Genomic DNA, 10862 nt, shown 5'->3' with positions numbered 1-10862 from the left:
CCTTCTTCTGCTTCTTCTGATTCACCCTCCAGACTTCACCTTCTCCTTCTCCTTCTTCTCCTTCTTCTGCTTCTCCCTCCAGACTTCACCTTCTCCTTCTCCTCCTTCTGCTTCTTCTGATTCACCCTCCTGACTTCACCTTCTCCTTCTCCTTCTTCTGCTTCTTCCGATTCACCCTCCATACTTCACCTTCTCCTTCTCCTTCTTCTACTTCTTCTGCTTCACCCTCCAGACTTCACCTTCTCCTTCTCCTTCTTCTACTTCTTCTGCTTCACCCTCCTGACTTCACCTTCTCCTTCTCCTTCTTCTGCTTCCTCTGATTCACCCTCCAGACTTCACCTTCTCCTTCTCCTTCTTGTGCTTCTTCTGACTCACCCTCCTGACTTCACCTTCTCCTTCTCCTTTTTCTGCTTCTTCTGATTCACCCTCCAGACTTCACCTTCTCCTTCTCCTTCTTCTACTTCTTCTGATTCACCCTGCTGACTTTACCTTCTCCTTCTCCTTCTTCTACTTCTTCTGCTTCACCCTCCTGACTTCACCTTCTCCTTCTCCTTCTTCTGTGTCTTCTGATTCACCCTCCAGACTTCATCTTCTCCTTCTCCTTCTTCTACTTCTTCTGCTTCACCCTCCAGACTTTACCTTTTCCTTCTCCTTCTTCTGCTTCTTCTGATTCACCCTCCAGACTTCACCTTCGCCTTCTCCATCTTCTCCTTCCTCTGATTCACCCTCCAGACTTCACCTTCTACTTCTCCTTCTTCTACGTCTTCTGATTCACCCTCCAGACTTCACCTTCTCCTTCTCCTTCTTCTGCTTCCTCTGATTCACCCTCCAGGCTTCACCTTCTCCTTCTCCTTCTTCTGCTTCTTCTGATTCACCCTCCAGACTTCACCTTCTCCTTCTCCTTCTTCTACCTCTTCTGATTCACCCTCCAGACTTTACCTTCTCCTTCTCCATCTTCTGCTTCTTCTGATTCACCCTCCAGTCTTCACCTTCGCCTTCTCCTTCTTCTACTTCTTCTGATTCACCCTCCTGACTTCACCTTCTCCTTCTCCTTCTTCTACTTCTTCTGCTTCACCCTCCTGACTTCACCTTCTCCTTCTCCTTCTTCTGCTTCCTCTGATTCACCCTCCAGGCTTCACCTTCTACTTCTCCCTCTTCTGCTTCTTCTGATTCACCCTCCAGACTTCACCTTCTCCTTCTCCTTCTTTTACTTCTTCTGATTCACCCTCCTGACTTCACCTTCGCCTCCTCCTTCTTCTACTTCTTCTGCTTCTCCCTCCAGACTTCACCTTCTCCTTCTCCTTCTTCTACTTCTTCTGATCCACCCTCCAGACTTCACCTTCTCCTTCTCCTTCTTCTACTTCTTCTGCTTCTCCCTCCAGACTTCACCTTCTCCTTCTCCTTCTTCTACTTCTTCTGCTTCTCCCTCCAGACTTCACCTTCTCCTTCTCCTTCTTCTGCTTCTTCTGACTCACCCTCCTGACTTCACCTTCTCCTTCTCCTTCTTCTGCTTCTTCTGATTCACCCTCCAGACTTCACCTTCTCCTTCTCCTTCTTCTACTTCTTCTGATTCACCCCCCTGACTTTACCTTCTCCTTCTCCTTCTTCTACTTCTTCTGCTTCACCCTCCTGACTTCACCTTCTCCTTCTCCTTCTTCTGATACCTCTGATTCACCCTCCAGACTTCATCTTCTCCTTCTCCTTCTTCTACCTCTACTGATTCACCCTCCAGACTTTACCTTCTCCTTCTCCATCTTCTGCTTCTTCTGATTCACCCTCCAGACTTCACCTTCGCCTTCTCCATTTTCTACTTCTTCTGATTCACCCTCCTGACTTCACCTTCTCCTTCTCCTTCTTCTACTTCTTCTGCTTCACCCTCCAGACTTCACCTTCTCCGTCTCCTTCTTCTACTTCTTCTGCTTCACCCTCCTGACTTCACCTTCTCCTTCTCCTTCTTCTGCTTCCTCTGATTCACCCTCCAGACTTCACCTTCTCCTTCTCCTTCTTGTGCTTCTTCTGACTCACCCTCCTGACTTCACCTTCTCCTTCTCATTCTTCTGCTTCCTCTGATTCACCCTCCAGGCTTCACCTTCTCCTTCTCCATCTTCTGCTTCTTCTGATTCACCCTCCAGACTTCACCTTCTTCTTCTCCTTCTTCTACCTCTTCTGATTCACCCTCCAGACTTTACCTTCTCCTTCTCCATCTTCTGCTTCTTCTGATTCACCCTCCAGACTTCACCTTCGCCTTCTCCTTCTTCTACTTCTTCTGATTCACCCTCCTGACTTCACCTTCTCCTTCTCCTTCTTCTCCTTCTTCTGCTTCACCCTCCTGACTTAACCTTCTCCTTCTCCTTCTTCTGCTTCTTCTGATTCACCCTCCAGACTTCACCTTCTCCTTCTCCTTCTTCTGCTTCTTCTGATTCACCCTCCAGACTTCACCTTCTCCTTCTCCTTCTTCGACTTCTTCTGATTCACCCTCCTGACTTCACCTTCTCCTTCTCCTTCTTCTACGTCTTCTGCTTCACCCTCCTGACTTCACCTTCTCCTTCTCCTTCTTCTGTGTTTTCTGATTCACCCTCCAGACTTCACCTTCTCCTTCTCCTTCTTCTACTTCTTCTGCTTCACTCTCCAGACTTCACCTTTTCCTTCTCCTTCTTCTGCTTCTTCTGATTCACCCTCCAGACTTCACCTTCGCCTTCTCCTTCTTCTGCTTCTTCTGACTCACCCTCCTGACTTCACCTTCTCCTTCTCCTTCTTCTACTTCTTCTGATTCACCCTGCTGACTTTACCTTCTCCTTCTCCTTCTTCTACTTCTTCTGCTTGACCCTCCTGACTTCACCTTCTCCTTCTCCTTCTTCTGTGTCTTCTGATTCACCCTCCAGACTTCATCTTCTCCTTCTCCTTCTTCTACTTCTTCTGCTTCACCCTCCAGACTTTACCTTTTCCTTCTCCTTCTTCTGCTTCTTCTGATTCACCCTCCAGACTTCACCTTCGCCTTCTCCATCTTCTCCTTCCTCTGATTCACCCTCCAGACTTCACCTTCTACTTCTCCTTCTTCTACGTCTTCTGATTCACCCTCCAGACTTCACCTTCTCCTTCTCCTTCTTCTGCTTCCTCTGATTCACCCTCCAGGCTTCACCTTCTCCTTCTCCTTCTTCTGCTTCTTCTGATTCACCCTCCAGACTTCACCTTCTCCTTCTCCTTCTTCTACCTCTTCTGATTCACCCTCCAGACTTTACCTTCTCCTTCTCCATCTTCTGCTTCTTCTGATTCACCCTCCAGTCTTCACCTTCGCCTTCTCCTTCTTCTACTTCTTCTGATTCACCCTCCTGACTTCACCTTCTCCTTCTCCTTCATCTACTTCTTCTGCTTCACCCTCCTGACTTCACCTTCTCCTTCTCCTTCTTCTGCTTCCTCTGATTCACCCTCCAGGCTTCACCTTCTACTTCTCCCTCTTCTGCTTCTTCTGATTCACCCTCCAGACTTCACCTTCTCCTTCTCCTTCTTTTACTTCTTCTGATTCACCCTCCTGACTTCACCTTCGCCTCCTCCTTCTTCTACTTCTTCTGCTTCTCCCTCCAGACTTCACCTTCTCCTTCTCCTTCTTCTACTTCTTCTGATCCACCCTCCAGACTTCACCTTCTCCTTCTCCTTCTTCTACTTCTTCTGCTTCTCCCTCCAGACTTCACCTTCTCCTTCTCCTTCTTCTACTTCTTCTGCTTCTCCCTCCAGACTTCACCTTCTCCTTCTCCTTCTTCTGCTTCTTCTGACTCACCCTCCTGACTTCACCTTCTCCTTCTCCTTCTTCTGCTTCTTCTGATTCACCCTCCAGACTTCACCTTCTCCTTCTCCTTCTTCTACTTCTTCTGATTCACCCCCCTGACTTTACCTTCTCCTTCTCCTTCTTCTACTTCTTCTGCTTCACCCTCCTGACTTCACCTTCTCCTTCTCCTTCTTCTGATACCTCTGATTCACCCTCCAGACTTCATCTTCTCCTTCTCCTTCTTCTACCTCTACTGATTCACCCTCCAGACTTTACCTTCTCCTTCTCCATCTTCTGCTTCTTCTGATTCACCCTCCAGACTTCACCTTCGCCTTCTCCATTTTCTACTTCTTCTGATTCACCCTCCTGACTTCACCTTCTCCTTCTCCTTCTTCTACTTCTTCTGCTTCACCCTCCAGACTTCACCTTCTCCGTCTCCTTCTTCTACTTCTTCTGCTTCACCCTCCTGACTTCACCTTCTCCTTCTCCTTCTTCTGCTTCCTCTGATTCACCCTCCAGACTTCACCTTCTCCTTCTCCTTCTTGTGCTTCTTCTGACTCACCCTCCTGACTTCACCTTCTCCTTCTCATTCTTCTGCTTCCTCTGATTCACCCTCCAGGCTTCACCTTCTCCTTCTCCATCTTCTGCTTCTTCTGATTCACCCTCCAGACTTCACCTTCTTCTTCTCCTTCTTCTACCTCTTCTGATTCACCCTCCAGACTTTACCTTCTCCTTCTCCATCTTCTGCTTCTTCTGATTCACCCTCCAGACTTCACCTTCGCCTTCTCCTTCTTCTACTTCTTCTGATTCACCCTCCTGACTTCACCTTCTCCTTCTCCTTCTTCTCCTTCTTCTGCTTCACCCTCCTGACTTAACCTTCTCCTTCTCCTTCTTCTGCTTCCTCTGATTCACCCTCCAGACTTCATCTTCTTCTTCTCCTTCTTCTGCTTCTTCTGATTCACCCTCCAGACTTCACCTTCTCCTTCTCCTTCTTCTGCTTCTTCTGATTCACCCTCCAGACTTCACCTTCTCCTTCTCCTTCTTCGACTTCTTCTGATTCACCCTCCTGACTTCACCTTCTCCTTCTCCTTCTTCTACGTCTTCTGCTTCACCCTCCTGACTTCACCTTCTCCTTCTCCTTCTTCTGTGTTTTCTGATTCACCCTCCAGACTTCACCTTCTCCTTCTCCTTCTTCTACTTCTTCTGCTTCACTCTCCAGACTTCACCTTTTCCTTCTCCTTCTTCTGCTTCTTCTGATTCACCCTCCAGACTTCACCTTCGCCTTCTCCTTCTTCTGCTTCTTCTGATTCACCCTCCAGACTTCACCTCTCCTTCTCCTTCTTCTGCTTCTTCTGATTCACCCTCCAGACTTCACCTTCTCCTTCACCTTCTTCTGCTTCTTCTGATTCACCCTGCAGACTTCACCATCTCCTTCTCTTTCTTCTGCTTCTTCTGATTCACCCTCCAGACTTCACCTTCTCCTTCTCCTTCTTCTACTTCTTCTGATTCACCCTCCAGACTTCACCTTCGCCTTCTCCTTCTTCTACTTCTTCTGATTCACCCTCCAGACTTCACATTCTCCTTCTCCTTCTTCTACTTCTTCTGCTTCACACTCCTGACTTCACCTTCTCCTTCTCCTTCTTCTACTTCTTCTGATTCACCCTCCAGACTTCACCTTCTCCTTCTCCTTCTTCTGCTTCTTCTGATTCACCCTGCAGACTTCACCATCTCCTTCTCTTTCTTCTGCTTCTTCTGATTCACCCTCCAGACTTCACCTTCTCCTTCTCCTTCTTCGACTTCTTCTGATTCACCCTCCTGACTTCACCTTCTCCTTCTCCTTCTTCTACTTCTTCTGATTCACCCTCCAGACTTCACCTTCTCCTTCACCTTCTTCTGCTTCTTCTGATTCACCCTCCTGACTTCACCTTCTCCTTCTCCTTCTTCTACTTCTTCTGATTCACCCTCCAGACTTCACCTTCTCCTTCTCCTTCTTCTGCTTCTTCTGATTCACCATCCAGACTTCACCTTCGCCTTCTCCTTCTTCTACTTCTTCTGATTCACCCTCCAGACTTCACATTCTCCTTCTCCTTCTTCTACTTCTTCTGCTTCACACTCCTGACTTCACCTTCTCCTTATCCTTCTTCTGCTTCTTCTGATTCACCCTCCAGACTTCACCTTCTCCTTCTCCTTCTTCTACTCTTCTGCTTCTCCCTCCAGACTTCACCTTCTCCTTCTCCTTCTTGTGCTTCTTCTGACTCACCCTCCTGACTACACCTTCTCCTTCTCCTTCATCTGCTTCTTCTGATTCATCCTCAAGACTTCACCTTCTCCTTCTCCTTCTTCTACTTCTTCTGATTCACCCTCCTGACTTTACCTTCTCCTTCTCCTTCTTCTACTTCTTCTGCTTCACCCTCCTGACTTCACCTTCTCCTTCTCCTTCTTCTGTGTCCTCTGATTCACCCTCCAGACTTCATCTTCTCATTCTCCTTCTTCTACTTCTTCTGCTTCACCCTCCAGACTTCACCTTTTCCTTCTCCTTCTTCTGCTTCTTCTGATTCATCCTCAAGACTTCACCTTCTCCTTCTCCTTCTTCTACTACTTCTGATTCACCCTCCTGACTTTACCTTCTCCTTCTCCTTCTTCTACTTCTTCTGCTTCACCCTCCTGACTTCACCTTCTCCTTCTCCTTCTTCTGTGTCCTCTGATTCACCCTCCAGACTTCATCTTCTCATTCTCCTTCTTCTACTTCTTCTGCTTCACCCTCCAGACTTCACCTTTTCCCTCTCCTTCTTCTGCTTTTTCTGATTCACCCTCCAGACTTCACCTTCTCCTTCTCCTTCTTCTGCTTCCTCTGATTCAACCTCCAGACTTCAACTTCTCCTTCTCCTTCTTCTGCTTCTTCTGATTCACCCTCCAGACTTCACCTTCTCCTTCTCCTTCTTCTACTTCTTCTGATTCACCCTCCAGACTTCACCTTCTCCTTCTCCTTCTTCTGCTTCTTCTGATTCACCATCCAGACTTCACCTTCGCCTTCTCCTTCTTCTACTTCTTCTGATTCACCCTCCAGACTTCACATTCTCCTTCTCCTTCTTCTACTTCTTCTGCTTCACACTCCTGACTTCACCTTCTCCTTATCCTTCTTCTGCTTCTTCTGATTCACCCTCCAGACTTCACCTTCTCCTTCTCCTTCTTCTACTCTTCTGCTTCTCCCTCCAGACTTCACCTTCTCCTTCTCCTTCTTCTGCTTCTTCTGATTCACCCTCCTGACTTCACCTTCTCCTTCTCCTTCTTCTGCTTCTTCTGATTCACCCTCCATACTTCACCTTCTCCTTTTCCTTCTTCTACTTCTTCTGATTCACCCTCCTGACTTCACCTTCTCCTTCTCCTTCTTCTACTTCTTCTGATTCACCCTCCAGACTTCATCTTCTCCTTCTCCTTCTTCTGCTTCTTCTGATTCACCCTCCTGACTTCACCTTCTCCTTCTCCTTCTTCTACTTCTTCTGATTCACCCTCCTGACTTCACCTTCTCCTTCTCCTTCTTCTACTTCTTCTGCTTCACCCTCCTGACTTCACCTTCTCCTGCTCCTTCTTCTGCTTCTTCTGATTCACCCTCCAGACTTCACCTTCTCCTTCTCCTTCTTCTCCTTCTTCTGCTTCTCCCTCCAGACTTCACCTTCTCCTTCTCCTCCTTCTGCTTCTTCTGATTCACCCTCCTGACTTCACCTTCTCCTTCTCCTTCTTCTGCTTCTTCCGATTCACCCTCCATACTTCACCTTCTCCTTCTCCTTCTTCTACTTCTTCTGCTTCACCCTCCAGACTTCACCTTCTCCTTCTCCTTCTTCTACTTCTTCTGCTTCACCCTCCTGACTTCACCTTCTCCTTCTCCTTCTTCTGCTTCCTCTGATTCACCCTCCAGACTTCACCTTCTCCTTCTCCTTCTTGTGCTTCTTCTGACTCACCCTCCTGACTTCACCTTCTCCTTCTCCTTTTTCTGCTTCTTCTGATTCACCCTCCAGACTTCACCTTCTCCTTCTCCTTCTTCTACTTCTTCTGATTCACCCTGCTGACTTTACCTTCTCCTTCTCCTTCTTCTACTTCTTCTGCTTCACCCTCCTGACTTCACCTTCTCCTTCTCCTTCTTCTGTGTCTTCTGATTCACCCTCCAGACTTCATCTTCTCCTTCTCCTTCTTCTACTTCTTCTGCTTCACCCTCCAGACTTTACCTTTTCCTTCTCCTTCTTCTGCTTCTTCTGATTCACCCTCCAGACTTCACCTTCGCCTTCTCCATCTTCTCCTTCCTCTGATTCACCCTCCAGACTTCACCTTCTACTTCTCCTTCTTCTACGTCTTCTGATTCACCCTCCAGACTTCACCTTCTCCTTCTCCTTCTTCTGCTTCCTCTGATTCACCCTCCAGGCTTCACCTTCTCCTTCTCCTTCTTCTGCTTCTTCTGATTCACCCTCCAGACTTCACCTTCTCCTTCTCCTTCTTCTACCTCTTCTGATTCACCCTCCAGACTTTACCTTCTCCTTCTCCATCTTCTGCTTCTTCTGATTCACCCTCCAGTCTTCACCTTCGCCTTCTCCTTCTTCTACTTCTTCTGATTCACCCTCCTGACTTCACCTTCTCCTTCTCCTTCTTCTACTTCTTCTGCTTCACCCTCCTGACTTCACCTTCTCCTTCTCCTTCTTCTGCTTCCTCTGATTCACCCTCCAGGCTTCACCTTCTACTTCTCCCTCTTCTGCTTCTTCTGATTCACCCTCCAGACTTCACCTTCTCCTTCTCCTTCTTTTACTTCTTCTGATTCACCCTCCTGACTTCACCTTCGCCTCCTCCTTCTTCTACTTCTTCTGCTTCTCCCTCCAGACTTCACCTTCTCCTTCTCCTTCTTCTACTTCTTCTGATCCACCCTCCAGACTTCACCTTCTCCTTCTCCTTCTTCTACTTCTTCTGCTTCTCCCTCCAGACTTCACCTTCTCCTTCTCCTTCTTCTACTTCTTCTGCTTCTCCCTCCAGACTTCACCTTCTCCTTCTCCTTCTTCTGCTTCTTCTGACTCACCCTCCTGACTTCACCTTCTCCTTCTCCTCTTCTGCTTCTTCTGATTCACCCTCCAGATTTCACCTTCTCCTTCTCCTTCTTCTACTTCTTCTGATTCACCCCCCTGACTTTACCTTCTCCTTCTCCTTCTTCTACTTCTTCTGCTTCACCCTCCTGACTTCACCTTCTCCTTCTCCTTCTTCTGATACCTCTGATTCACCCTCCAGACTTCATCTTCTCCTTCTCCTTCTTCTACCTCTACTGATTCACCCTCCAGACTTTACCTTCTCCTTCTCCATCTTCTGCTTCTTCTGATTCACCCTCCAGACTTCACCTTCGCCTTCTCCATTTTCTACTTCTTCTGATTCACCCTCCTGACTTCACCTTCTCCTTCTCCTTCTTCTACTTCTTCTGCTTCACCCTCCAGACTTCACCTTCTCCGTCTCCTTCTTCTACTTCTTCTGCTTCACCCTCCTGACTTCACCTTCTCCTTCTCCTTCTTCTGCTTCCTCTGATTCACCCTCCAGACTTCACCTTCTCCTTCTCCTTCTTGTGCTTCTTCTGACTCACCCTCCTGACTTCACCTTCTCCTTCTCATTCTTCTGCTTCCTCTGATTCACCCTCCAGGCTTCACCTTCTCCTTCTCCATCTTCTGCTTCTTCTGATTCACCCTCCAGACTTCACCTTCTTCTTCTCCTTCTTCTACCTCTTCTGATTCACCCTCCAGACTTTACCTTCTCCTTCTCCATCTTCTGCTTCTTCTGATTCACCCTCCAGACTTCACCTTCGCCTTCTCCTTCTTCTACTTCTTCTGATTCACCCTCCTGACTTCACCTTCTCCTTCTCCTTCTTCTACTTCTTCTGCTTCACCCTCCTGACTTAACCTTCTCCTTCTCCTTCTTCTGCTTCCTCTGATTCACCCTCCAGACTTCATCTTCTTCTTCTCCTTCTTCTGCTTCTTCTGATTCACCCTCCAGACTTCACCTTCTCCTTCTCCTTCTTCTGCTTCTTCTGATTCACCCTCCAGACTTCACCTTCTCCTTCTCCTTCTTCGACTTCTTCTGATTCACCCTCCTGACTTCACCTTCTCCTTCTCCTTCTTCTACGTCTTCTGCTTCACCCTCCTGACTTCACCTTCTCCTTCTCCTTCTTCTGTGTTTTCTGATTCACCCTCCAGACTTCACCTTCTCCTTCTCCTTCTTCTACTTCTTCTGCTTCACTCTCCAGACTTCACCTTTTCCTTCTCCTTCTTCTGCTTCTTCTGATTCACCCTCCAGACTTCACCTTCGCCTTCTCCTTCTTCTGCTTCTTCTGATTCACCCTCCAGACTTCACCTCTCCTTCTCCTTCTTCTGCTTCTTCTGATTCACCCTCCAGACTTCACCTTCTCCTTCACCTTCTTCTGCTTCTTCTGATTCACCCTGCAGACTTCACCATCTCCTTCTCTTTCTTCTGCTTCTTCTGATTCACCCTCCAGACTTCACCTTCTCCTTCTCCTTCTTCTACTTCTTCTGATTCACCCTCCAGACTTCACCTTCTCCTTCTCCTTCTTCTACTTCTTCTGATTCATCCTCCAGACTTCACCTTCTCCTTCTCCTTCTTCTGCTTCCTCTGATTCACCCTCCTGACTTCACCTTCTCCTTCTCCTTCTTCGACTTCTTCTGATTCACCCACCAGACTTCACCTTCTCCTTCTCCTTCTTCTGGTTCTTCTGATTCACCCTCCAGACTTCACCTTCTCCTTCTCCTTCTTCTGCTTCTTCTGATTCACCCTCCAGACTTCACCTTCTCCTTCTCCTTCTTCTACTTCTTCTGCTTCACACTCCAGACTTCACCTTCTCCTTCTCCTTCTTCTGCTTCTTCTGATTCACCCTCCTGACTTCACCTTCTCCTTCTCCTTCTTCTGCTTCTTCTGATACACCCTCCATACTTCACATTCTCCTTCTCCTTCTTCAACTTCTTCTGATTCACCCTCCAGACTTCACCTTCTCCTTCTCCTTCTTCTGCTTCTTCTGATTCACCCTCCTGACTTCACCTTCTCCTTCTCCTTCTTCTACTTCTTG

The sequence above is a fragment of the Somniosus microcephalus genome, unplaced genomic scaffold, assembly GCF_052327205.1.
Source record: "Somniosus microcephalus isolate GS21.2 unplaced genomic scaffold, FLI_Smic_1.0 unresolved_chr9, whole genome shotgun sequence".
In the NCBI taxonomy this organism is placed as follows: Eukaryota; Metazoa; Chordata; class Chondrichthyes; order Squaliformes; family Somniosidae; genus Somniosus; species Somniosus microcephalus.
Note: the sequence above shows the minus strand (reverse complement) of the source record.